Source organism: Bubalus bubalis, chromosome 4 (genome assembly GCF_019923935.1).
Source record: "Bubalus bubalis isolate 160015118507 breed Murrah chromosome 4, NDDB_SH_1, whole genome shotgun sequence".
NCBI lineage: Eukaryota > Metazoa > Chordata > Mammalia > Artiodactyla > Bovidae > Bubalus > Bubalus bubalis.
The window spans coordinates 82,770,534-82,796,856 of record NC_059160.1 but is presented as its reverse complement, the minus strand read 5'-3'; the positions used below and the strand labels follow the sequence as shown (position 1 = coordinate 82,796,856).

The 26,323-nt window shown below is 38.1% G+C and overlaps 1 long non-coding RNA gene across 2 annotated transcripts in view; it reads left to right on the top strand.

Annotated features, from left to right (window-relative positions):
• Window positions 1-7,536, top strand: part of LOC123333288 — a 74,612-nt gene extending 67,076 nt beyond the window's left edge. For both annotated transcript variants that reach the window (XR_006550559.2, XR_006550560.2), the window contains exon 4: window positions 5,791-7,536. This is a non-coding gene — a long non-coding RNA (uncharacterized LOC123333288). The remainder of the gene's footprint in view (window positions 1-5,790) is intronic.
• The last annotated feature ends 18,787 nt before the right edge of the window (window positions 7,537-26,323 follow it).

The following is a 26,323-nucleotide window of genomic DNA, read 5'->3' as shown; positions in this document are numbered from 1 at the left end:
GACACAACTGAGTGACTTTCACTTTCTTTCACCTTTCTCTTCAGGAAATACAAAGTTTATGTCTTTCTGTCTTTCAAATTAAAAAATCTTTATAAATTAAGTTATTTCATTTTATCCAATAATATTCTTGAAGTTTTGCCAATAAAAGGGATTTTCTTATACTAAAGGAACATTTAGATAAAACCAGGATAAGGATGGCAAACGCACGGCAGTAATAACTGCCAAAACTCTTGGCTGTCATTCAACATGCTGCAAGCTTGCATTGCATTCTTCTTCAGTGTGATAGTTAATTTCATGTGTCCACTTAGCTAGGCTAAAGCACCCAGTTGTTTGGTCATACAGTTTAGATGTCATTGTGAAGAAATTGCTTAGAAATGATTAATTTTTACAAGCAGTACACTTTTGAGTAAAGCAGATTACCCTCCATAGTATGAGTAGGGCTTACCCAATGAGTTGAAGGCTTTAAGAGGAAAATTTGAGGTTTCTTAAAGAAGAAACAATTCTGTGTCAAGACCGTACCATCCAATGTTATCTGAATTTCAACCTACTGACCAGGACTATAGATTCTACTCTTTGCCAGCTTCCATAATTGCAAGAGCCAATTCCTTAAAATGAATCTCTTTCTGTATTTAAATAAACACATTGGTTCTGGAGATCTATAACTAATATGCCCAGTAAGTCCAGGCATGGTTTTTCTCTCAAAGCTTGCTCTAGGCAGCCACTGCCAATTAGAGGTGACATACGTAATTAAGCTTATTTGCATTTCTATACTAGGAGATCTTACTTTTAAGGAAATAGAAAATTTTTTACTTTTTTATATAAAGTAAAAAAAAATCCTTTTGCAATATATTTAATTATTTTTGTCATTTGAGTATAGTTTGTTTGTTCTTTAATCAGCTTGCTTAAATCAAAACATATTTCACAACTTTTTATTATTTGTATTGTAGAAAAATTTTTCTCACAGCCTAATTGTTGAATTACACAGCACAGAGATGTTTTAAAAATCAAAACTTATGTTATAAAGCAATCTACTTGGGCTTTTCTAAACCATGCAAGCTAAACCTGATGTTTTAAAATGTGTATTTCTAATATAGCATAAAGCCATCCCTGGAGACATGTTATCTAATTGTGCCTTAGTTTTGAGGACCCGGCTGAGACTGAACAAGCCCTTCAGCATCTCTGAGAGTCAGATTCTCCATCAAAAAATGATGTGATGGATTAGATGTCTTTACAACCCTTTCCTGCCTTGGGATCAATGGCTCACAGCAAATGGAGAATGTGACTCGAAGACAGTTTTATTTCAGAGACTTGCCTTTTAAGGTCACTTTAAAATGTCTCCAGTAGTGACCTACATACTATGCTTTATTATCCATATCATTTACATTACAAGATCCTCAGCATTCTGGTCAATTTCAACATTTATAGTCATAATTTATTAGCCATTAACTAATAAAGAAATAAGTGAGTTTGTGAAGTTTATATTACCTAATGCTATGTTATGAATAAGCTTCCCTGGAGGCTCAGGTGGTAAAGAATCTGCCTGCAATGCGGGAGACCTGGGTTCGATCCCTGGTTTGGAAAGATCCCCTGGAGAAGGACATGGCAACCCACTCCAGTATTGTTGACTGGAGAATCCCCATGGACAGAGGAACCTGGTGGGCTACAGTCCATAGGGTCTCAAAGAGTTGGACACGACTGAGGGACTAAGCACAGGACATGTTGTGAATGACTTTTGCAAAACATTCCATAGTTTTAAATGTTTTAAGTCAGGCAGTATTTTAAGCATAGTAAAAAACTCTAGAATAGGGGCTTCCCTAGTGACTCAGATGGTAAAGAATCTGCATGCAATGCAGGAGACCCAGGTTCAAACCCTGGGTTGGGAAAATCCCCTGAAAATTGGAATGACAACCCGCTCTCCAGTATTCTTGCCTGGAGAGAGTAACCTGGTGGGTTACACTCCATGGGGTTGCAAAGAGTCAGACAGGCTAAGTGACTACACCTTCACTTTCACTTTCATAGACTATACTAAAACAGAATCTATGTATCTGTCATTCTGATTCACCAGTGCATTTTGTAAATTTTGCTCAAGACATTTTAAAGATAAAATACTACCTATAAAGCTAGTTTCAAGTGTCAAATCTCCATTGTGAACTTCTCCATCTCCACTCAACCTTTAAATGTGCTTCTTCCTGACCTTGATCTTAAAATGACCTTTCCTCTTTCTCTACTTTTTCTCTCTAAATTACTTCATCTATTTCCTCAGATTTAAAGGCATCATTAAGATGAAGGCACACACTTTGCCAGAAGGTCTTAGTCACAGAGCCTTTCTCCAGCACTGAAAGGACCTACTAGCCAGACTTACTGCTAAATATCAGCAATTATATACTGAGCAAAATATATTAAAGTTATACTATTTATCCTACTTAGACTTATTTTCAATGTATTTATAAGGATTGCTTTTAAATTTAATATTAATTTTGATTAATTAGGTTTGTTTTAATATTTTATGAGATTAATTCTCACCTATGTTTTTCCTCATTATTACAGTTAATACAAATATTTTTGCTTATAATATTTCATTGTGACATCATATGTTGTCATACCTGTGCATATTATATATGTTTCCTTTCAATACAAATTAATATAGTACATTGTTGTTGTTCAGTCACTCAGTCATGTCTGACATTTTGCAACCCCATGGATTGTCCTTCACTATCTCCAAGAGTTTGCCCCAATTCATGTCCACGGAGTTGGTGAGGCTATCCAACCATCTCATACTCTGCTGCCGTCTTTACCTTTTGCCTACAATCTTCCCCAGCACCAGGGTCTTTTCCAATTAGCCAGCTCTCCACATCTGGTGGCCCAATTACTAGACCTTGAGCTTCAACATCAGTCCTTCCAATGGATATTCAAATTTATTTCCTTTAGGATTGACTGGTTTGATCTCTTTGCAGTCCAGGTGACTCTCAAGAATCTCTCCCAGTACCATGAACTGTAGCTTACCAGTGTCCTGTATTCATGGGATTTTCTAGGCAAGAATACTAGAGAGGGTTGCTATTTCCATCTTCAGGGGATCTTCCCAACCCAAGAGCTAAACCTGCGTCTCTGGCATTGGCAGGTGAATTCTTTACCACTGAGCCAACATAGGTGTGGATTTATCATGATACAGTGACAAATAATTTACTGTTGGTTATTACAAATTGCTTTGAACAGTAATGTATCTGGAGCCATAAACAAGAGATGATTCTTTAAGAAAAACTGGAGACAGCAGAGCAATTTTAGGCAAATTAAGTAGGCATAGGTTTCTGTAAACATTGTTGATGTTTAGTCATTTGGTCTTTAACCTAGTCAAAAAAAAAAAAAAATACAGAGCAAGACAAAAAATAAAGGCCTTTCAGTTTGGATCCCTTCACTCAAGCCATAAAGATAATAAATGTTTATTTCTTTGAAGTAAAATATGTATTTCCTTAAGTTAGTAGGAAAATAATGATATTTTCATTTGAAACATATCTAAAGACCATCAGCTTATTTTATTAATATGTTTCACTATTTAAGACAAACACTCTTCTGTGAAAGGTATTGCATCACCCACTGGGTCCCAAATACGGTGAAGAGCCAGCCAGCCCACCTTCATTAAAAAACCATAGCATATAGTACATCATTGACATAGGTGCCCCCAGGTCCTGTAGCCTAGGGCAAAGGGGGCACATGGGAAGGCACATTGATTCCTTCAGTTAAGAGTCCTTTGGGGAAGATGACGTTCATATTGGCATTTGAAGGATGGATAGAGTTTCACCAAATTGAGAATAGAAGGAAAGTGCAATCAACATTGAAATCAGGGTAAGTAAAGGCATGGGAAGCACAATTTTTAAAATCTTTAATATACAGAGCTGATTTGTCCTTCAATAAAAATCCAGTAGTTCATTTTTTCAGTTACACACATTTCATAGGGGGAAATAAACCAAATGTACTATCTTTGTTATAAAATCCATATTCTTTGACCAAAAACTCCAAAGCAAATATATTAGTGGAAGAGATAATCACACACATATACTGAAAGAAAAATAATTCACTAGTATATAATGAAATTTTAAATATATATATATGTTAGGTTAGTGGCAATTCATATCTCACTCAGAGTGGCATAAAATTGTTTTTGGAGTTATTTTTAAAATCTAATTTTAGCAGATTAATTTCCATACAAGTATCTGACTTGTTTTCCTTTTTAAATGCCAATGCTATCATTATAGGAGACAATAAATGTTAGTTAACAATATAAGTAACTTCAATACAGAATCACATCTGCCACAAGGCAGTCAAAGCCACCTATAACAAAGCTTCCATATCTAAATTATAAATACATGCCTTTTGTTATATTCTGTCTTACAGAATATGGAAGAATCAAAGAAATTAAAGGCCTTTTTATTTGGTGCCTTGAAATGGACAACATGAAAGACACATGTGAAATTCATAGCCATTAACAAGTTCACAGAACACTTTAGACAAACATATTTATCAAAAAATGTTTATAGTTTTGGGAAACCATAGACGAAATTTCACTGGCCAATCATTATCTCTTTTGCACTGTGCCTACTGCACATGGCCAACCCAGTGTCAGGCATTCCTGAGTCCTCAGGCCACGCTGTGCAAGGGCAAATTCCACCACGTTCCTAGGCAGTGTTCCATGCTTCATTTACACAGAGCGCCTAGTACATGTGTGTTTTTTATTTTAAGTTTTGCCTCCTTGAATGCTATTTTCTCTCTTTTGGCTTTCACCAAGGTCAAAGGAATCTCTAGCAAAAAAAAAAATCTGGTACTGGAAATCTGTCCACCCAGTGTCTAAACAACCCTAACTTCAAAGTTCACAAGTTCATTAAGTACACTACCAAGAAAACTATGGTACATATACACAATGGAGTATTACTCAGCCATTAAAAAGAATACATTTGAATCAGTTCTAATGAGGTGGATGAAACTGGAGCCTATTATACAGAGTGAAGTAAGCCAGAAAGAAAAACACCAATACAGTATACTAACGCATATATATGGAATTTAGAAAGATGGTAACAATAACCCTGTGTACGAGACAGCAAAAGAGACACTGATGTATAGAACAGTCTTATGGACTCTGTGGGAGAGGGAGAGGGTGGGAAGATTTGGGAGAATGGCATTGAAACATGTAAAATATCATGTATGAAACGAGTTGCCAGTCCAGGTTCGATGCACGATACTGGATGCTTGGGGCTGGTGCACTGGAACGACCCAGAGGGATGGTATGGGGAGGGAGGAGGGAGGAGGGTTCAGGATGGGGAACACATGTATACCTGTGGCGGATTCATTTTGATATTTGGCAAAACTAATACAATTATGTAAAATTTAAAAATAAAATAAAATAAATTTAAAAAAATAAAAATAATAGTTAGGGGCAATAACAAGACCTATTGAAGGCTGACCGTGATGACTTTACCTAATATTTCTCCTTTTTGTTCAGTATCTGAGGATGTATACAAGCATCAATCATCACAAGGGTGATCAATTCTAAATGCCAGTCTCTAAACAGCATCCAGGCTAAAGAGTCTCTAATTCACCTTCCAACACATCCTACCATCCCCTTACTATAGAGCATCTCAAGCATCAAATTCATCCCAACAGGCAGACTAGAACCTCCATGAGTCTCACAGAGGGGGAAATCTAGACAGGCCAGTATGTGAGCACAGCCTCTAGAAGCAACTCTACTCTTCCACACAGGACCTTTCATAAGTAATCTTTTCTTCTTCTCCTTCCTTAAAGGCCTGTAGTGTTTGATGGCCAGAAGACTGAATATGAGATGTGAATGCTGCATTGCAGAAGCTTTCAGCAAGATCTTTAAAACTAATGCCCTGGGAAAGTGAAGCATCCAGTTACTAATTACAGATAAAGGAATTACCAGGATTCAATTTTCAACAGAGCTACCTAATTATCCACACTCATTGCTGCCTCATTATGAACACATGTATGTTGAACAATTAGAATTTTATCGCTAAACTGAAGCTGAATTTTTATAAATTAAAATACATTAAAGAGACTCTCTCATGGTGAATTTTATAAGAAGGTTTCAAAGATGTTTAGAAACATAGTTCTTGCAACCCCAAATGAAAAGAATATATGAAATTTCACTGCAGCAAACTTCAGTTTATATACTGCTTCCATTTGATGCTTTTTTATTTTAAATGCTCATACGTTAAACCTCATCCAAAGGCTCTTTTGAGTAAATTACTCACTGTGTAACATTTTCTCACATAAAATGTGGAGAAGCAGCCTCCTGGAAGTCATTAAAAATATATTTCTAAGTATACATTTCTGACATAGATGTTCCAAAAAATCAATTCAGTTAAAAAAATATTGGTCTCACTTGGCTTGTTAAAATAAGTTGTATGCTAATAACATGAAGGATATTTTTTAAATCTATAACTTCTGTTATCGCTTAATGTTTCTCAATTTTTTGGAATTAATTTAATTATTCAAGATATATTTTGACATTTACTATGTCCCTCAGTGTTTGGGGCTTCCCTGGTGGCTCAGATGGAAAGGGATCTGCCTGCAATGCAGGAGACTTGAGTTCAATCCCTGGGTAGGGAAGTTCCCCAGGAGAAGGAAATGGTTATCCACTCCAGTATTCTTGCTTGGAAAATTCTTTGGACAGAGCAGCCTGGGGAGCTATAGCCCATGGGGCTGCAAAGGGCTGAGCAACTAACACACTCAGTGCTTGGAGTTGGCAAGAGGCTATCTGGTGGTATTCTCAAAAGGTGAAGGAAATAAAAAAAAAAAAAAAAGAACAGGTCCAGGGAAGAAGGACCAAGATGGAAAGCTGTTAAGTGTGATCTACTTGCAAGATAGCTAGATATCCATGACTAATAGGCAACAAAAGATGAGGAGAATTATCAAGTTAGAGATATAAATTGTTATGAATGAGACTGTGCAGGCTGTGTGTACAGGATGAAAAGAGGGAGGAGAAGCAAATCCTGTGAAACATTAACTTTTAAGGGAAAGATGGAATTAGAGGAGCTTGAAGAGGAAGCTGAGAAGGAGGAGCCAGAAAGAAAGAAAAAATTCCAGCAGCATGTGGTGCCAGGAACTTCATGGGAGCAGCACATTCTGAGAAAGAGAAAGTGAGAACTAAGTTCAGAGCTGAGAAGTATGGCTTTGGTTGACCATTGGCTTGGGTTGACCATTGAAGAAATCAGGCTGACTGTCAAGGGGACCTCTTCAAGTGTGGGGAAGGGAAAGGGAAGAAGAGGAGATGGTGATTGCAGGATTCTCTCAACTTGTAGATCTGGAGTTTTTGTTTTAAAACTCTATAGAAAGGATTTTAGTTTTGTAAAAAAGCTAAGGCTTGAAACTGTTTAGTAGCTCTTGGAAGGGGACCTGTGGCAAAGAGGATAGAGATAAAAGCCTAAAAGAGACAATATCACTGATCTCACAGGAAAAAGATATATGTTCAGCAATAACCTGAATAAGATGTAATTATAAATAAATAAATGAAAAGTTTTCCCTAAATCTGTGTTTATTATTTACTAAACTTTCATTATTTACTGTACTTATTATTTATTATTTCCTAAATCTCTATTGATTATTTACTAAGACACTTAAGTACTAACTCCTTAGTACTTGAGGTACTTGAGGTCCATAGTACCTCAAAGGCTGGAGGGACTTGAGGTCAATAACAGCAAAACAATAACAAAAACTGAAACTGTATTACAAAATTGCAGACTTAATTTGGGGCTTTGGGTTAAAATGATGTAAGAAAATGTTATAAACATACTAATAAAAACATAAGTAACATTACAAATAGCTTTGAAAAGAAGACAAGTGAAAAGCAAAGGAGAAAAGGAAAGATATAAGCATCTTAATGCAGAGTTCCAAAGAATAGCAAGAAGAGATAAGAAAGCCTTCCTCAGTGATCAGTGCAAAGAAATAGAGGAAAACAACAGAATGGGAAAGACTAGGGATCTCTTCAAGAAAATTAGAGATACCAAGGGAACATTTCATGCAAAGATGGGCTCGATAAAGGACAGAAATGGTATGGACCTAACAGAAGCAGAAGATATTAAGAAGAGGTGGCAAGAATACACAGAAGAACTGTACAAAAAAGATCTTCACGACCCAGATAATCACGATGGTGTGATCATTCACCTAGAGCCAGACATCCTGGAATGTGAAGTCAAGTGGGCCTTAGAAAGCATCACTACGAACAAAGCTAGTGGAGGTGATGGAATTCCAGTTGAGCTATTTCAAATCCTGAAAGATGATGCTGTGAAAGTGCTGCACTCAATATGCCAGCAAATTTGGAAAACTCAGCAGTGGCCACAGGACTGGAAAAGGTCCGTTTTCATTCCAATCCCAAAGAAAGGCAATGCCAAAGAATGCTCAAACTACCGCACAATTGCACTCATCTCACACGCTAGCAAAGTAATGCTCAAAATTCTCCAAGCCAGGCTTCAGCAATACGTGAACTGTGAACTTCCTGATGTTCAAGCTGGTTTTAGAAAAGGCAGAGGAACCAGAGATCAAATTGCCAACATCCGCTGGATCATGGAAAAAGCAAGAGAGTTCCAGAAAAACATCTATTTCTGCTTTATTGACTATGCCAAAGCCTTTGACTGTGTGGATCACAATAAACTGTGGAAAATTCTTCAAGAGATGGGAATACCAGACCACCTGATCTGCCTCTTGAGAAATCTGTATGCAGGTCAGGAAGCAACAGTTAGAACTGGACATGGAACAACAGACTGGTTCCATATAGGAAAAGGAGTACGTCAAGGCTGTATATTGTCACCTTGCTTATTTAACTTCTATGCAGACTACATCATGAGAAACAACTGGACTGGAAGAAGCACAAGCTGGAATCAAGATTTCTGAGAGAAATATCAATAACCTCAGATATGCAGATGACACCACCCTTATGGCAGAAAGTGAAGAGGAACTCAAAAGCCTCTTGATGAAAGTGAAAGTGGAGAGTGAAAAAGTTGGCTGAAAGCTCAACATTCAGAAAACGAAGATCATGACATCTGGTCCCATCACTTCATGGGAAATAGATAGGGAAACAGTGGAAACAGTGTCAGACTTTATTTTCGGGGGCTCGAAAATCACTGCAGATGGTGACTTCAGCCATGAAATTAAAAGACGCTTACTCCTTGGAAGGAAAGTTATGACCAACCTAGATAGCATTGAAAAGCAGAGACATTACTTTGCCAACAAAGGTTCATCTAGTCAAGGCTATGGTTTTTCCAGTGATCATGTATGGATGTGAGAGTTGGACTGTGAAGAAGGCTGAGCGCCAAAGAACTGATGCTTTTGAACTGTGGTGTTGGAGAAGACTCTTGAGAGTCCCTTGGACTGCAAGGAGATCCAACCAGTCCATTCTGAAGGAGATCAGCCCTGGGATTTCTTTGGAAGGAATGATGCTAAAGCTGAAACTCCAGTACTTTGGCCACCTCATGTGAAGAGTTGACTCATTGGAAAAGACTCTGATGCTGGGAGGGATTGGGGGCAGGAGGAAGAGGGGACAACAGAGAATGAGATGGCTGGATGGCATCACTGACTCGATGGACATGAGTCTGGGTGAACTCCAGGAGTTGGTGATGGACAGGGAGGCCTGGCGTGTTGCGATTCATGGGGTCGCAAAGAGTCAGACATGACTGAGTGACTGAACTGAACTGACTGATATATAATTAAATGTATGAATTATAAAATAAACATAAAGTCTTTAGAATGATCATCATTTAACTTAACAGTGCCTCGTCTGAGGAATTTATTAAGCAAATAATCTGCTACATGCTGAAAAAATATGTACATAGATATTCATCAAAGAATTATTCTCAACAACAAAAAACTCAAATAATCTAATTTTCCAGTTATATGAAATAGATTAAATTGCTTATGATATACCCAAATGATCGAATAATACTGGGATATTAAAAGTCATGGTCTTAAATGATATAGAATGTAATACATAAAACAGTATATAGCCTTTAAATTAAATTTGTAAACATAATTCCACTCACAAATAAGTGATATTTTCAAAATAAAAAGTGGTTACCTATGGATTGTAAGATCATGAGACTTTTGTATTTCTTCATATTTTATGTTGTTCACAGTCTCCAAAGTTTATATAATAATTAATATGTTACTTTTGTAGTCAGAAATATATTATCATTATTATCAAAGACTGATAATTTGTGTTTTTCAAAATATTTACCTAAAGTTTAGTATGCATTAATATAGCCTAAGATGCTGTGTATCTTAAAACTGATTTTCTTGGTCATTATTCAACACAGAAGTGGTTTAATATCCTTATTCAGCTTTTCTTGATGTTTAAAGATATTCAAACCAATACAATATTGTCAAGTTAAACAAAATAAAAAAAAATAAAAAATAAAAGATCTAATTGGTCACTTTTGTAGACTTAGAAATGCTGACTGTTGAAAAAGAAAATTAAAAAAAAAAGATATTCAGTGAAGTTTCCTAACACTTATACATTATTAGTGCATTTTGGGGACTAGATTAGCAACTTAGTGAATATCTTTGGTGACTTAGCATTTGGCAGACTGCTATTGCCAAAAAAAAGTCTATCACTATGACTTCTCTGAAACACTAAAGTAACAAAAATATACATTTATGGATGGAGTTGATTTATATTAAATTCTATTCCCTACACACTGTATTAATATTTGCATTTTTATGGTATTGTTTGCTGTTGTTTATTTGCTAACTCATGTCTGACTCTTTGCAGCCCCATGGACTGTCACCTGTCAGGCTCCTCTGTTCAAGAATACTGGAATGGGTTGCCATTTCCATAAAATTTTGTAGCAAGACCTTTAAGTATTCTGTTGCTAACATCATTACATAGTACCTGATTAGATTATGTTGAATGTAATTTATTAAACTGATTATCTGAAATTACTTATTTCTTTAATTCAATAGATGAATGTGAAAATTTATTCCAACCCTGAGACTCTGTGATTGCATGAATTATGATATTTGGCACATGATAAATCTCCTTTTAACCAGAATATTCATACAATAGAAATCTTTCTGTATAAATCTATTTTTACTGAATATATATATGAGCACAGTTCCAGAAATTACAGTAATCACAATAATTTACAGAGGCAAATTGTGAAGATTTGATTTTAAAAAGTTCAAAAATACCTCAAACAGATCTATTCATTATCAAATCATTCGTCCAATGTAGTTTAAAATGTTTGTCATTGAGGCTTTCCCCACACATTTTTTTAAAGTCTAAAACTTAACAGAATTAGCATAATTCTTAGGAATTTTAGAATTGATGTTTTGTGAAATACTAAATCTCCCATTCAAGAGATGGGAATACCAGACCACCTGACCTGCCTCTTGAGAAATCTGTAATTCTTGAGAAATGCTAAAGTAGGTCAGAAAGCAACAGTTAGAACTGGACATGGAACAACAGACTGGTTCCAAATAGGAAAAGGAGTCCATCAAGGCTGTATATTGTCACTGTGCTTATTTAACTAATATACAGAGTACATCATGAGAAATGCTGGACTGGATGAAGCACAAGCTGGAATCAAGATAGCCAGGAGAAGTATCAATAACCTCAGATATGCAGATGACACCACCCTTATAGCAGAAAGTGAAGAACTGAAGAGCCTCTTGATGAAAGTGAAAGAGGAGAGTGAAAAAGTTGGCTTAAAGCTCAATATTCAGAAAACAAAGACCATGGCATCTGGTCCCATTGCTGCTGCTGCTGCTGCTAAGTCAGACGGCAGCCCACCAGGCCCCGCCGTCCCATTACTTCACGGCAAATAAATGGAGAAACAGTGGAAACAGTGTCAGACTTTATTTTTGGGGGCTCCAAAATCACTGCAGATGATGACTGCAGCCATGAAATTAAGCCACTTGCTCCTTGGAAGAAAAACTATGACCAACCTAGACAGCATATTAAAAAGCAGAGACATTACTTAGCCATCAAAGGTCCGTCTAGTCAAGGCTATGGTTTTTCCAGTAGTCATGTATGGATGTGAGAGTTGGACTGTGAAGAAAGCTGAGGGCAGAAGAATTGATGCTTTTGAACTGTGATGTTGGAGAAGACTCTTGAGAGTCCCTCGGACTGCAAGGAGATCCAACAAAGGACTGATGTTGAAGCTGAAACTCCAATACTTTGGCCACCTGATGCCAAGAGCTGACTCATTTGGAAAGACCCTGATGCTGCGAAAGATTGAAGGCAAAAGGAGAAGGGGACGACAGAGGATAAGATGGTTGGGTGGCATCATCGACTCAAAGAATATGAGTTTGAGTAAACTCCGGGAGTTGGTGATGGACAGGGAGGCCTGGCGTGCTGCAGTCCATGGGTCACAAAGAGTCAGACACGATTGAGCGACCTAACTAAACTGAACTGAAATACTAAATATCTTCATTGTTAAGCCAGGGTTCAGTTAGATATGCAGTCACTTAAATCTAAAATTATCTTAACTGACACACTAGACATATTTAGCAAATTCAGTGTTTTCTTGGTTGATTTAGAAGAGTTTGTGTTTGAGAACATGTTTGTTTATGTTTTATTACCAACTCACACCTAAATAACCTACAAAACTGCAATGGGAAATTGTTCATGTTTAATTACATTTTAACCAGTCATTCTCTTGCCACTGAAATTCATGAAACTGGCACTAAACCAAGTGATTTGATGTGCGTCCAGAAACATTAAGAGCATTGGATGAAATTGCCTGAATTATAGAGCTAGTGCTTAAATCAGTGGCTCAGCATTTAGACAATTTAATTAGATTCCTCTTGCATTAATGTGGAAATCAGAACAATTAGCACTTATAGGTTTTTCCCATTCTACTCTAAAAGCACTATGACAAACACCTGCATAAAAACTTAAGTTTCATGAATCACTGTTTTTAATTTTATCTACAAAATATCAAAACTCTAAAATATTGAAAGTTTCAAAATATTAAATGCTATGTACTCAACTATCAGGTGATGATTGATTTCATCAGTATTTATCTAGATGTTTTGGTGACATCATGAGCAGGATTATCTCCTACTGAATATCATCTTACCTAGAAACAAACTGTGACTATAAAATATTGCTATGTGTCCCATTATCATTTTTTGTAGCTCATTCAGAGTGATAAAGAGTTAAATGTCAATATCATTTTAACCAGTTTGATTCAAAATATTTCCAGGTTATTATGCTAACAACCTAAAAATGTATTCATCTAATTATTTACAAATATGGCATTAATAAATTATAAGAATAATGATTACAGTAAAATATTATGTCCCAAGATTTATGGCAATTAAAGTTGAAGGAATTAAATTAAGGAAATAATAATGAGTTATATAATCCAATTATCACTTGATCACATATCAGCTTTGTCTGGGTCAGTTAAGGAAACTGAAACACCACATGTGTTCAAAATAAAGTGACAAATAATGTAAGAATTAGGTCTTGTGAATGTGGGAAGAACTGGGCAGCAAACACCTGAAAGTCTGCAACTAGAACATCAGGGCGGAGAAGGCGATGGCACCCCACTCCAGTACTCTTGCCTGGAAAATCCCAGGGATGGGGAAGCCTGGTGGGCTGCTGTCTATGGGGTCACACAGAGTCGGACATGACTTAAGTGACTTAGCAGCAGCAGCAGAACATCAGGGAAGCAATTACTCATGATTTCAGCCCACAGCACTGGAGAAGGTGGCCAAGCCAGAGTCACCAAGAAGGTCAAGAAGCCACCACATCTGACTGCCATGACTGTGGAGGAAGGGCTCATGGAAAGATCTGTGATGCTACCATGTCTGGCTGTGAAATGAGACTCCCAGAGAGCTACCACATCTGCCTCAACATGCTCCCACTACATCCTCCCAAGACTAGTGACTTTGTTTTTATTTCCAAATTCCAAATCTCCCAGTAGTTCTTCTAACTGGCAAACTCTAAGGCCACAACCATACAGGGAAGCAAATTCTTAGAAATATACTTATCATTGTTAAAAGTTTTGATGAATGGGTCAACTCAGCATCCATAAACACCTCTTTCAGTTCAGTTCAGTTCAGTTGCTCAGTTGTGTCCAACTCTTTGTGACCCCATGAATCGCAACACACCAGGACTCCCTGTCTATCACCAACTCCCGGAGTTCACTCAAACTCACGTCCATCGAGTCAGTGATGCCATCCAGCCATCTCATCCTCTGTCGTCCCCTTCTCCTCCTGCCCCCAATCCCTCCCAGCATCAGAGTCTCTCCCAATGAGTCAACTCTTCACATGAGGTAGCCAAAGTACTGGAGTTTCAGCTTTAGCATCATTCCTTCCAAAGAAATCCCAGGGCTGATCTCCTTCAGAATGGACTGGTTGGATCTCCTTACAGACCAAGGGACTCTCAAGAGTCTTCTCCAACACCACAGTTCAAAAGCATCAATTCTTAGGTGCTCTGCTTTCTTCACAGTCCAACTCTCACATCCATACATGACCACTGGAAAAACCATAGCCTTGACTAGACGAACCTTTGTTGGCAAAGTAATGTCTCTGCTTTTCAATATGCTATCTAGGTTGGTCATAACTTTCCTTCCAAGGAGTAAGCATCTTTTAATTTCATGGCTGAAGTCACCATCTGCAGTGATTTTGGAGCCCCAAAAAATAGTCTGACACTGTTTCCACTGTTTCCCCATCTATTTCCCATGAAGTGATGGGACCAGATGCCATGATCTTCGTTTTCTGAATGTTGAGCTTTAAGTCAACTTTTTCACTCTCCTCTTTCACTTTCATTGAGGCCTTTTAGTTCCTCTTCACTTTCTGCCATAAGGGTGGTGTCATCTGCATATCTGAGGTTATTGATATTTCTCCCAGCAATCTTGATTCCAGCTTGTGCTTCTTCCAGTCCAGTGTTTCTCATGATGTACTCTGCATATAAGTTAAATAAGCAGGGTGACAATATACAACCTTGACGTACTCCTTTTCCTATTTGGAACCAGTCTGTTGTTCCATGTCCAGTTCTAACTGTTGCTTCCTGACCTGCATATTGGTTTCTCAAGAGGCAGGTTTGTGAAAGTGCTGCACTCAATATGCCAGCAAATTTGGAAAACTCAGGAGTGGCCACAGGATGGGAAAAGGTCAGTTTTCATTCCAATCCCAAAGAAAGGCAATGCCAAAGAACGCTCAAACTACCACACAATTGCACTCATCTCACACACTAGTAAAGTAATGCTCAAAATTCTCCAAGCCAGGATTCAGCAATACATGAACCGTGAACTTCCAGATGTTCAAGCTGGTTTTAGAAAAGGCAGAGGAACCAGAGATAAAATTGCCAACATCCACTGGATCATTGAAAAAGCAATAGAGTTCCAGAAAAACATCTATTTCTGCTTTATTGACTATGCCAAAGCCTTTGACTGTGTGGATCACAATAAACTGTGGAAACATCTCTTTACCCACATTTAATTTCTAAATAAAGACAAAAACATATTTCCACCTGATATATTGCAACTATTCTTCATTCAATTGAAGACAAGCTTACCTCCGGAAAAGATGAAACATAAAGTCCCATATCATTTTATGCTTCTCTGGGTGATTTTTATTTCTTTCCTAATAATTCACAATCCCTTTTTGATACTATGTAGTTTCATATTGAGATTAATCATTGCAACATACCTTAGATTATAAGAGAATTGAGCAGAGGAAAAGACTGATGTAAAGGAATATATTAATAGCAAAGCAAGGAAAAAATACACATGACTTCTGCAGCTCTTGTTTGTGAAAACACTCATGGGGGTGCAGTTGGTATTTATAATGTCCTTCTTCCATTACTGCTCTAAATTTTCTCCAGCCTCATCAAGCACCTGATTTGTCTTGGTTCTTTTCCTGATGTGGTAATTCATATCTTTGTTCCTGGAGTGTTTGTGTCGTTAGCAGTTATGCCTATATCCTTTTACCACTGAACATGGAAAAACTGAGTGGCACATTGAGAGAATCATCAAGTTCCAAGCAGATTCATCTTCAGTGCCACTGTGTCAGATCAGCTCCATTTCCCCATAATAATCAGGATTAATTTTCAGTCAAAAGATATCCATTTCTTCTTGTGGTTTCAGGGTCATGAGGTACCTTAAGTGGCCTGGTGGCAGTCTCAAATTCTAGTTCAATGGAACTATTGCAGTGTCCCCTGGTGGGACTATCCCTCTCTTGTGAGCTAAAATCTGGAAACAGGTGGAGATAAAGAACAGGAAAAGTGCTTTGATAATAGATCAGTAAGATACACATTAAGGGGAGTCACTCTCATTTTCCCTACCTTTTGTTCTTTTGGGTTATTAACACATTCACCTTGGCAATGCCTCCAACCCCATGGTGAGAGTATATTTCTCTGGATGGGCTCCTCCCAACTGAGGAACTTCATGCAGGACTTGGACTGCTTCAGTTTAGTTCCACCACTGCCAGCTGCACACTGCTCTGACTCCGTGTAAAGTGCTGGTGAACCAATGGCATCTTTCCCATTGACCCTTCTGCTCCACTCTGCTTTATTTTACTTTTGGTTTCAAATTTTAAAATGGAAAACTAACCAAGTCAGCAGCAGCAAAATAACAAACCATTGATTCAGTTCAGTTGCTCAGTCGTGTCTGACTCTTTGTGACCCCATGGACTGCAGCACGCCAGGCTTCCCTGTCCATCACCAACTCCCGGGGCCTACTCAAACTCATGTTCATTGAGTCGGTGATGCCAACCAGCCATCTCATCCTCTGTCATCCCCTTCTTCTCTCGTCTTCAATCTTTCCCAGCATCAGGGTCTTTTCAGATGAGTCGATTCTTCCCATCAAGTGGCCAAAGTATTGGAGTTTCAGCTTCAGCATCAGTCCTTCCAATGAACATTCAGGACTGATTTCCTTTAGGATGGACTGGTTGGATCTCCTTGTAGTTCAAGGGACTATCAAGAGTCTTCTCCAACACCACAGTTCAGAAGCATGAATTCTTTGGTGCTCAGCTTTCTTTATAGTCCAGCTCTCACATTCATACATGACTACTGGTAAAACCAAACTTTGACTAGACAGACCTTTGTTGGTAAAGTAATGTTTCTGCTTTTAATATGCTGTCTAGGTTGGTATTAGCTTTCCTTCCAAGGACCAAGTGTCTTTTAATTTCATGACTGCAGTCACCATCTACAGTGATTTTGAAGCCCAGAAAAATAAAGTCTGTCACTGTTTCCATTGTTTCCGCATCTATTTGTGATGAAGTGATGGGACAAGATGGCATGATCTTAGTTTTCTGAATGTTGAGGTTTAAGCCAACTTTTTCCCTCTCCTCTTTCACTTTCATCAAGAGGCTCTTTAGTTCCTTTTCACTTTCTGCCATAAGGGTGGTGTCATCTGCATATCTGAGGTTATTGATATTTCTCCCAGCAATCTTGATTCCAGCTTGTGCTTCATCCAGCCTGGCATTTCACATGATGTACTCTGCATATAAGCTAAATAAACAGGGTGACAATAAACAGCTTTGACGTACTCCTTTTCCTATTTGGAACCATTCTGTTGTTCCATGTCTAGTTCTAACTGTTGCTTCTTGACCTGCATACAGATTTCTCAGGAGGCTGCTCAGGTGGTCTGGTTTTCCCATCTCTTTCAGAATTTTCCACAGTTTGTTGTGATCCACACAGTCAAAGGCTTTGGCATAGTCAATAAAGCAAAAGTAGATGTTTTTCTGGAACTCTCTTGCTTTTTCGGTGATCCAACAGATATTGGCAATTTGATCTCTGGTTCCTCTGCCTTTTCTAAAACCAGCTTGAACATCTGGAAGTTCACAGTTCACATACTGTTGAAGCCTGGCTTGGAGAATTTTGAGCATTACTTTGCTAGCGTGTGAGATGAGTGCAATTGTGCAGTAGTTTGAGCATTCTTTGGCATTGCCTTTCTCTGGGATTGGAATGAAAGCTGACCTTTTCCCATCCTGTGGCCACTGCTGAGTTTTCCAGATTTGCTGACACATTGAGTGCAGCACTTTAACAGCATCATCTTTTAGGATTTGAAAAAGCTCAATTGGAATTGCATCACCTTCACTGGTTTTGTTCACAGTGATGTTTCCTAAGGCAGACTTGACTTCACATTCCAGGATGTCTAGCTCTAGGCGAGTGATCACACCATCATGATTAACTGGATCATGAAGATCTTTTTTGTACAGTTCTTCTGTGTATTCTTGCCACCTCTTCTTAATATCTTCTGCTTCTGTTAGGTCCATACCACTTCTGTCATTCTCTTGGAGTCTAGTCTAAGCAAGAAAATAACTACTAACTTTAGAGGAGGTTTTTCTAAAATAATAGCAACATCACTCTATCTTTAATCAGAACTGTTGTATACTCAAAGAATAATGTATTGGATGAAAATTCATGTGAATGAATTTCAGGAGATAGCAGTGAATAAGAAGAGAAGAGTTAAAGAGAAGTTGAAGGCCTATAACATTACTTAGTCTAAGGAAGAAAAAGTTATTGGGTGACAATAATCTTCCAGTATCTAAAGTAATTAATGAGGAAAATTTAGCTTGGCAAACGGGAAAAAAGACTCCATGAGTAAAAAGATCAAAGGGCTGGACTGGATTATGAAAGGAGACTTCATGAATCTTGCCTGTGGTTCTAGAAAAGCAGTCCAATGTTAGGAGAGGGATGAAATAAAGTGACCATAAGGTCCTCATAAATTCTAGGTTTTTCATATTGTATCTTATTTACAAAGAGGAAATGTGGCCCAGAAAGTCTGGCAATACAGTGTAAATGTAGCAGAACCAGGGATAACAACAATTATGTCACGTCCATTTCAGGGATAGGAGGAGGGTTTGGGAAGGTTGTCTGGCAAGTTTGTATTTTACAAAGTACTATCTCCCAAACAAACTTCTCTTAGCCCCTTAGCAGCACTAGGAGATTTGTATCATTAAATACATGCTCTGAAGTGGCTTTTTAAGGTTATACAACTGGAAGAGAAAGTAGAGGGTATATGGAATATTTATTGACCTCTTATGAGTAAGCTCCTATGAATAAATATTTTCCTATATACTTTAATCAATATTAAAACAATTTGACAAATAGACACTTGCACAAGTATAAGTCTTAAATAAAGACAGTTGTGATTACTAAAAGAAGTATCTCCAAAATCAATATTTGCTGTTTGATTTTCTCAAAAGTTCTCGCTAGAGGAAAAGTATTATAAGGAGGACAGAGAGTTTGTGCTTTGGTGCTTGTTTTGAATCTTGATAGGCAAGAACTGGAATAGTTTTGGAAAAGTTACCTAACTTCTCTGAGCTACTGATTCTTCTTCTATGAAAACAGAGAAAATAACATACATCCACATAGGTGTTTTGAGTAAAAATTCCCCAATACAGTGTTTATTTTCCTTTCTTTTATTCCCATCTGTCTTTATTTGTTCATCTTCTATCTAATTTGGTCCCTTCAGCTTTTATAAAGACCAAGAAGAAGTCAGCTGGCACGAGCATAAATTATAAATATAAATAAAGATAAAACTATATAACAATCAGTTCCCATGAACAGTCAATTTATATATAACAACCAAAGGGTGTTCAACAAAGTAATCCAGAATTACCAAAGGCTTTGAACCTAGGAGAATCTGTGAGAAGAGCGGCAACCTTGTGGAGCAGCACATTCTGATACAACTGCAATAGGAGCCACATAAGTAATCTACATTATCTGTAGCCACATTAGAATAAGTCAAAAAGAAGCCAGTGAAATCAATTTTATATTATCATTTCAAAATATAATCAATATAGAAATATTGAGATGCTTTCATTGTTTTTTATACTAAGCCTCTGAAATCTGGTGTGTGTTTTACTTTCACAGCACATGTCAATTGTAGCCACGTTTCAAGTGCTTAGCAGCCACATGTGGCTTGTGGCTCCCACATTGAACAGAGCAGCCCTAGCCCTCAGTCTTCTGGGAAATACTGAACATACAAAACAGAAGCCACTGGAAGGAAGCCAACTCGCTACTCTTGTAGGTAATGACAGGTTGCTAAGAGTCACTCCAGCCCTGATCTCAGGTCTGCACTGAGTTTCTGGGCCAGAAACCAAATGCTTTTTGGGCAGCCTCTGACCTCTTCATGAGCTTTTTTGTAACCTTTTAGAGGTATGGGTCATTGACTGTGAAACAAACAAATAAAAAAAATGTTAGTCTTGGGACAAACAGGATATGGTCCCAAATACCCAAAGCTCTGATGGGAACAAAGGGACTTGCTGAATATCCTTAGGGCTGCTAAAGTATTTTATGGTCCAGCTGTGAGGTCTTAAGCTTTGAGTTGGCTGGGAACACCAAAATCAGTCCTATAACCTAGCTTTGATAAAAGGGCATTTGGGGCAATTTATTGTCTTTTATTTGTTTGCAAAAATCCGTGGAGCCTCATTAAGGAAAGGAAGGGGTTGGTCTTTCCGTTAGCTCATTTGATCTTTGTTGTTGTTTGAACAGGTGTGAAGCCTAGAATTATCTGATGTATTTATATAATTTTTTTACTTGTAACAAACCATTGTAAATTTGGTCATCAAACTTTAAAACCTAACCACTCAACAGGGAGAAGCTTAAATTTGGGGACTATTAAAAATCACACATTTCACATTTTATTTCTCACCTACTGAAGGTTTTAAAATGCTTGAACCCTGACTTTTCCAGAGTTGATACCCCAAGTCAAGACCTCACTGTACCTCACTCCAACCTCTTGCCTAATAAGCTCCAGTTTGTTTTTTGAGTTTCAACTTGACTCCTTTCCCTAAGTATTCTACCCCTTTTGCCCCCACCCTGGCCTGTTGTCAGACTGCACAAGAGTCTTCCTGAGGTGCAGCTCTAATCACATCCTAGCTGAGACTAATAATTACTTTCAATTGCTACGTTTCAGGCATATGCACTTTGCCATTTAAAGCCTCACAGCAACTCTTAAAAGTAATGACTCCTACACAGATTTTGCTATTAAGGACATTAAGGTTTAGATAAAGCCCAATATCAAACAATTTATAAGTGTTTCCAACTGAGATTTAAATCACAGTAGACTTGAGTCTCATTGCATAAACAAGAAACTATCTCAAAAATATTTGGTAGCTCCCTATCCTCATGAATCTAAAGTAAGGCTTTTCACCATCCCACATCCTAATTTTCATAAATCCATGCTTTTATTTAACATCATTTCTACTGTCAGAAACTTCAAACCCTTGTACTTTAAACCATTTTCAAGGCTCATGTTATTTTCCCCAGATAAAACTGGTACCTTCATTTCATAAATTAGAACTGGTCTTTTTTTTTTAAGGATCCCCATCCCTGTAAAAACCCTTTACAGCATTATTAATTTATTTGAGACATTGCGCTTGGTGCCTCCAACTTGAACTAAGAAATCAAGGACTTTCTTAAACAAAAAACTTGGCTTTACCAGTGAGGGATTTGTGGGCCAGTAAGAGTGCCCCAGGATGTATTCTCTTAGCTTCACACATAACATACATGCTCCTGATCATTTTCTTATTCCTTTCAATATAATTATACAAAACAAATATAATTTTGAAAACAAATACAATTAATACTTATTGCTAGTCTTCCCTTGTGGCTCAGAGAGTAAAGAATCTGCCTGCCAATGCAGGACACCGGGATTTGATCCTTGGATCAGAAAGATCCCCTGGAGAAGGGAATGGCTACCCACTCTAGTATTCCTGGCTGGAGAATCCCATGAACAGAAGAGCTGGGCAGGCTACAGGTCATGGGGTCACAAAGAATTGGACGCAACTAAACGACTAAGCACACAACTACCTATTGCTGGTATAGTCTTCTGTTTCTTATATATTCTTCTTTTGCTCATAAGATTTTATAAGGTTGAGAAAAAAGCAAGATGCAAATGAAATGCCCACCTACTGAAGAAGCTCAATTGATCCCCTGACCCAGACTTTACAGAAAGAATCAAAAAGGAAATTTGGGCTTAATATACAGCATCAAAATCTCATTTCTGATTCCCTAAATAAATAAAACAAAAACAGGATGATTGGAAGCAGTTAATGCCTTCAATTTATATAATGCATTTTTTTCCTAAAGTGCTTAATTTTTGGTACAGATTTCAAATGTTTCTCTATAAACGAAAAGTGAGACTAATAAATAAAATCTGCATTTGACCAGCTTTAATATTTTCTAGAGGTTTGCACAATTGATCTGTCACTGATCTGTGAGGTAGCTACTTCCTCTACAGATATAAAATTGGCAACAGAGTGTATAAATGGTTCCTTTTAAGGGATAGTGCAAATTTGCAAGTGAAATATAGATTCCACATATCTTGTCTTTCAGATTCTTTTGATTTAACTGTTCTGCTTTCCTTGACATTTTAATCTATTCTTTGGGGTTTCATGACAAGTTCAATAACACTAAAAGAAAAGATACTGTAGTCACTAAGATTGACTCTTTGAAAAAAAACCTCAAAGATAAAAGGAGCCCAAGTCACAGTCTACACAATTTGTGCTTATTACATGCTTCCGATAAAAGAACTGAACTGATCAGTGAAAGAGAAAAAAAACTACTCTATATTATCTGGATTTAACCTGTTCATTTTATGGAACTATTATGCTTGGTTGTCATAAAAATGGATGCATGCATTCAGTTCAGTTCAGTCGCTCAGTCATGTTCGACTCTTTGCAACCCCATGAATCACAGCATGCCAGGCCTCCCTGTCCATCACCAACTCCCAGGCAGAGATAATTTTTAAAAGAAAAGTAGAAAAAATATTAAACCAGAATATAAATTTTATAATTGAATGGTATTGACCTAAAACAAACAAACACCAACTATTTCTCCAGCAAAAATGAGTTTATTCAGCATCAGCAGCAAATTGCAATTTGGGGTCTATTATGCAATCATGATGAGCCAAATGCAAGTCCCCACATAGAAGAGAAGAATTCATTTATTGAAAGGAAAAGAAAGTTGAGAGGGTAATAGTAAACAAAGAGTCTGTGGCTGAACATTGCCTGAGTTGTTGCCAAAAAAGAAGAGAGTTCTTCTTTGTTCCCTTAGAGACCAGATAGATAGGAAGGGCATGAAAGCTTCCCTTTCTGGTCACCTGACTCTAATATTTAATTGATATTTCTGTTTATTAATCTTTTTGGCAGTTTCCCCTTCAGATCAAGACCTTTCTCTGAAATCATTGATCAAGAGTCACATTAACCACTTTTGAGGGACTGTTTCCCCTCAGTTCCAAGAAGGATCAGTGTCCCACATTGGAAAGAAAATGTACAGATTGGAAACCTATTGATATCATTGCCTCCCTGGTGGCTCAGACAGTGAAAATATCTGCCTACAATGTGGGAGACCAAGGTTCAATCCCTGGGTTGGGAAGATCCCCTGGAGAAGGAAATGATAACCCACTCCAGTACTCTTGCCTTAAATATCCCATGGATGGAGGAGCCTGGTAGGCTACAGGCCATGGGGAGGCAAACAGTTGGACACAACTGAGCAACTTCACTTTAACTTTCAAGTAACAAGGAGGAGCAGAAGGGAGAACTCTGAGACACATTATAAAGTCAATATGTTATCAAGGTCGTAGACAATGGAGTTCATTTGAAGTGTTGTTCAGCAGTACGTGTACCGTGAACTTCCAGATGTTGAAGCTGGTTTTAGAAAAGGCAGAGGAACCAGAGATCAAATTGCCAACATCTGCTGGATCATGGAAAAAGCAAGAGAGTCCCAGAAAAACATCTATTTCTGCTTTATTGACTATGCCAAAGCCTTTGACTGTGTGGATCACAACAAACTGGAAAATTCTGAAAGAGATGGGAATACCAGACCATCTGACCTGCCTCTTGAGAAATCTGAATGCAGGTCAGGAAGCAACAGTTAGAACTGGACATGGAACAACAGACTGGTTCCAAATAGGAAAAGGAGTACATCAAGGCTGTATATTGTCATCCTGCTTATTTAACATCTATCCAGAGTACATCATGAGAAACGCTGGACTGGAAGAAGCACAAGCTGGAATCAAGATTTCCGGGAGGAATATCAATAACCTCAGATATGCAGATGAGACGACCCTTATGGCAGAAAGTGAAGAGGAACTCAAAAGCCTCTTGATGAAAGTGAATGAGGAGAGTGAAAAAGTTGGCTTAAAGCTCAACATTCAGAAAACAAATATCATGGCATCTGGTCCCATCACTTCATGGGAAATAGATGGGGAAACAGTGGAAACAGTGTCAGACTTTATTTTTTATTTTTTTGGACTCCAAAGTCACTGCAGATGGTGATTGCAGCTGTGAAATTAAAAGACACTTACTCCTTGGAAGGAAAGTTATGACCAACCTAGATAGCATATTGAAAAACAGAGACATTACTTTGCCAACAAAGGTTCATCTAGTCAAGGCTATGGTTTTTCCTGTGGTCATGTATGGATGTGAGAGTCAGACTGTGAAGAAAGCTGAGTGCTGTAGAATTGATGCTTTTGAACTGTGGTGTTGGAGAAGACTCTTGAGAGTCACTTGGACTTCAAGGAGATCCAACCAGTCCATTCTAAAGGAGATCAGTCCTGGGTGTTCATTGGAAGGACTGATGCTGAATCTGAAACTCCAGTACTTTGGCCACCTCATGCGAAAAGTTGACTCATTGGAAAAGACCCTGATGCTGGGAGGGATTGGGGGCAGGAGGAGAAGGGGACGACAGAGGATGAGATGGCTAGATAGCATTACCGGCTAGATAGCATTACCGACTCGATGGACATGAGTTTAGGTAAACTCCGGGAGTTGGTGATGGACAAGGAGGCCTGGCATGCTGATTCATGGGGTTGCAAAGAGTCGGACATGACTGAGTGAATGAACTGAACTGAACTGAACTGAACTGATCATCATCAAAGATTTGAAGAGAAGCTTCCAACAGGTCTAACTGGGCTATCTTGGGAAATATGCTTCATCAGCTGTTTTCTGCTTCAATTTTGGGAAATTTTTACCTTTAGATCACCAGATGATATGCAGGTCCAGTCAGGTTTAGGTGTGTCATGTGGATCCAAGAATCAGTTCCCTGAAGTTTGGCAGCACAAGTGTTTGTTAGCAGTACTTAATAGGGGCTTTTCCAGTGAGGTTGACAAGAGTTATTCTGGAGATGAATTTTCCAATAGATGAAATCTCAAGTTTTCAAGTTTTGATGCTTAAAATTTTTGTCTCCTAAGGGTGCTCTGTGAAAAGATTGTTCTACCAAAACATGGTTATTTTTAATTGAGGCCATTAGAGTTTTTCAATATTGCAGTATCTTTTCCTTTGTCTGCTCTGGTCAAACGAAACAGAAGCCAAGTACATTGGGTATCCTGTGACTATGTAAAAAGATGAGAGTTTATGAGTTCCTAACACAGTGGATCTATAATTTAGGACAAACAGCAATGCTTTTGCCCAAGGTATTTGGAGGGCCTTTGCAAATTTTAATTGAATTTTAATATTACTGTTAGTGCATTCAACTGAACAGAAAGACTGAGGGTGGCAAGCACGGTGAAATTTCTGTTGCTATTTTTCAGTCACTCAGTCAAGTCTGACTCTTTGCAACCCCATGGACTGCAGCACACCAGGTTTCTCTGTCAATCAACATCTCCTGGTATAATTTCTGTAAAACTGGCCAAACAAAGTATCTGACCAATAAAATGAGTTTATTAATTGCTGTGAAGTTTAAAAGGAGTTCTTCAAGTGTGGATACTCTTCTCTAAAAGGATTTTAGCCATATAAGAGACAGTAGTCTGTCAGTAATGAAAGGCTTCAGTCCAGTGTCAAAACATACATACCATGGCTAAAGCATATTTATACCATGATATGGAGGAAGTTGTAAGAAATCTAATTTTTAAATCTTACATGACCCATTAGGTAGTTTAAAATGCCCAGTAGCAGTACAAACAGGCTTCCCTGGGTTGTATTTCAAACAAGTGGCACAGTGAAGTAGGTACTTTTTACAGCTTTGCTACTGTTTCCCCCAATATTGATTCATTAATGGTATAATTTTTAAGAATGTTGCTGCTGCTGCTAAGTCACTTCAGTCGCGTCTGACTCTGTGGGACTCCATAGATGGCAGCCCACCAGGCTCTGCCGTCCCTGGGATTCTCCAGGCAAGAACACTGGAGTGGGTTGCCATTTCCTTCTCCAATGCATGAAAGTGAAAAGTGAAAGTGAAGTCACTCAGTCATGTCTGACTCTTTGTGACCCCATGGACTGCAGCCTACCAGGCTCTTCTGTCCATGGGATTTTCCAGGCAAGAGTACTGCCAATAGTTTAATGCCTGTACTGTGGTGAGGAATGATGATTTTAGAACCTCCAGTAAGACTGGTTTGTGACTTGGTGCAAACTACAGTTCTCT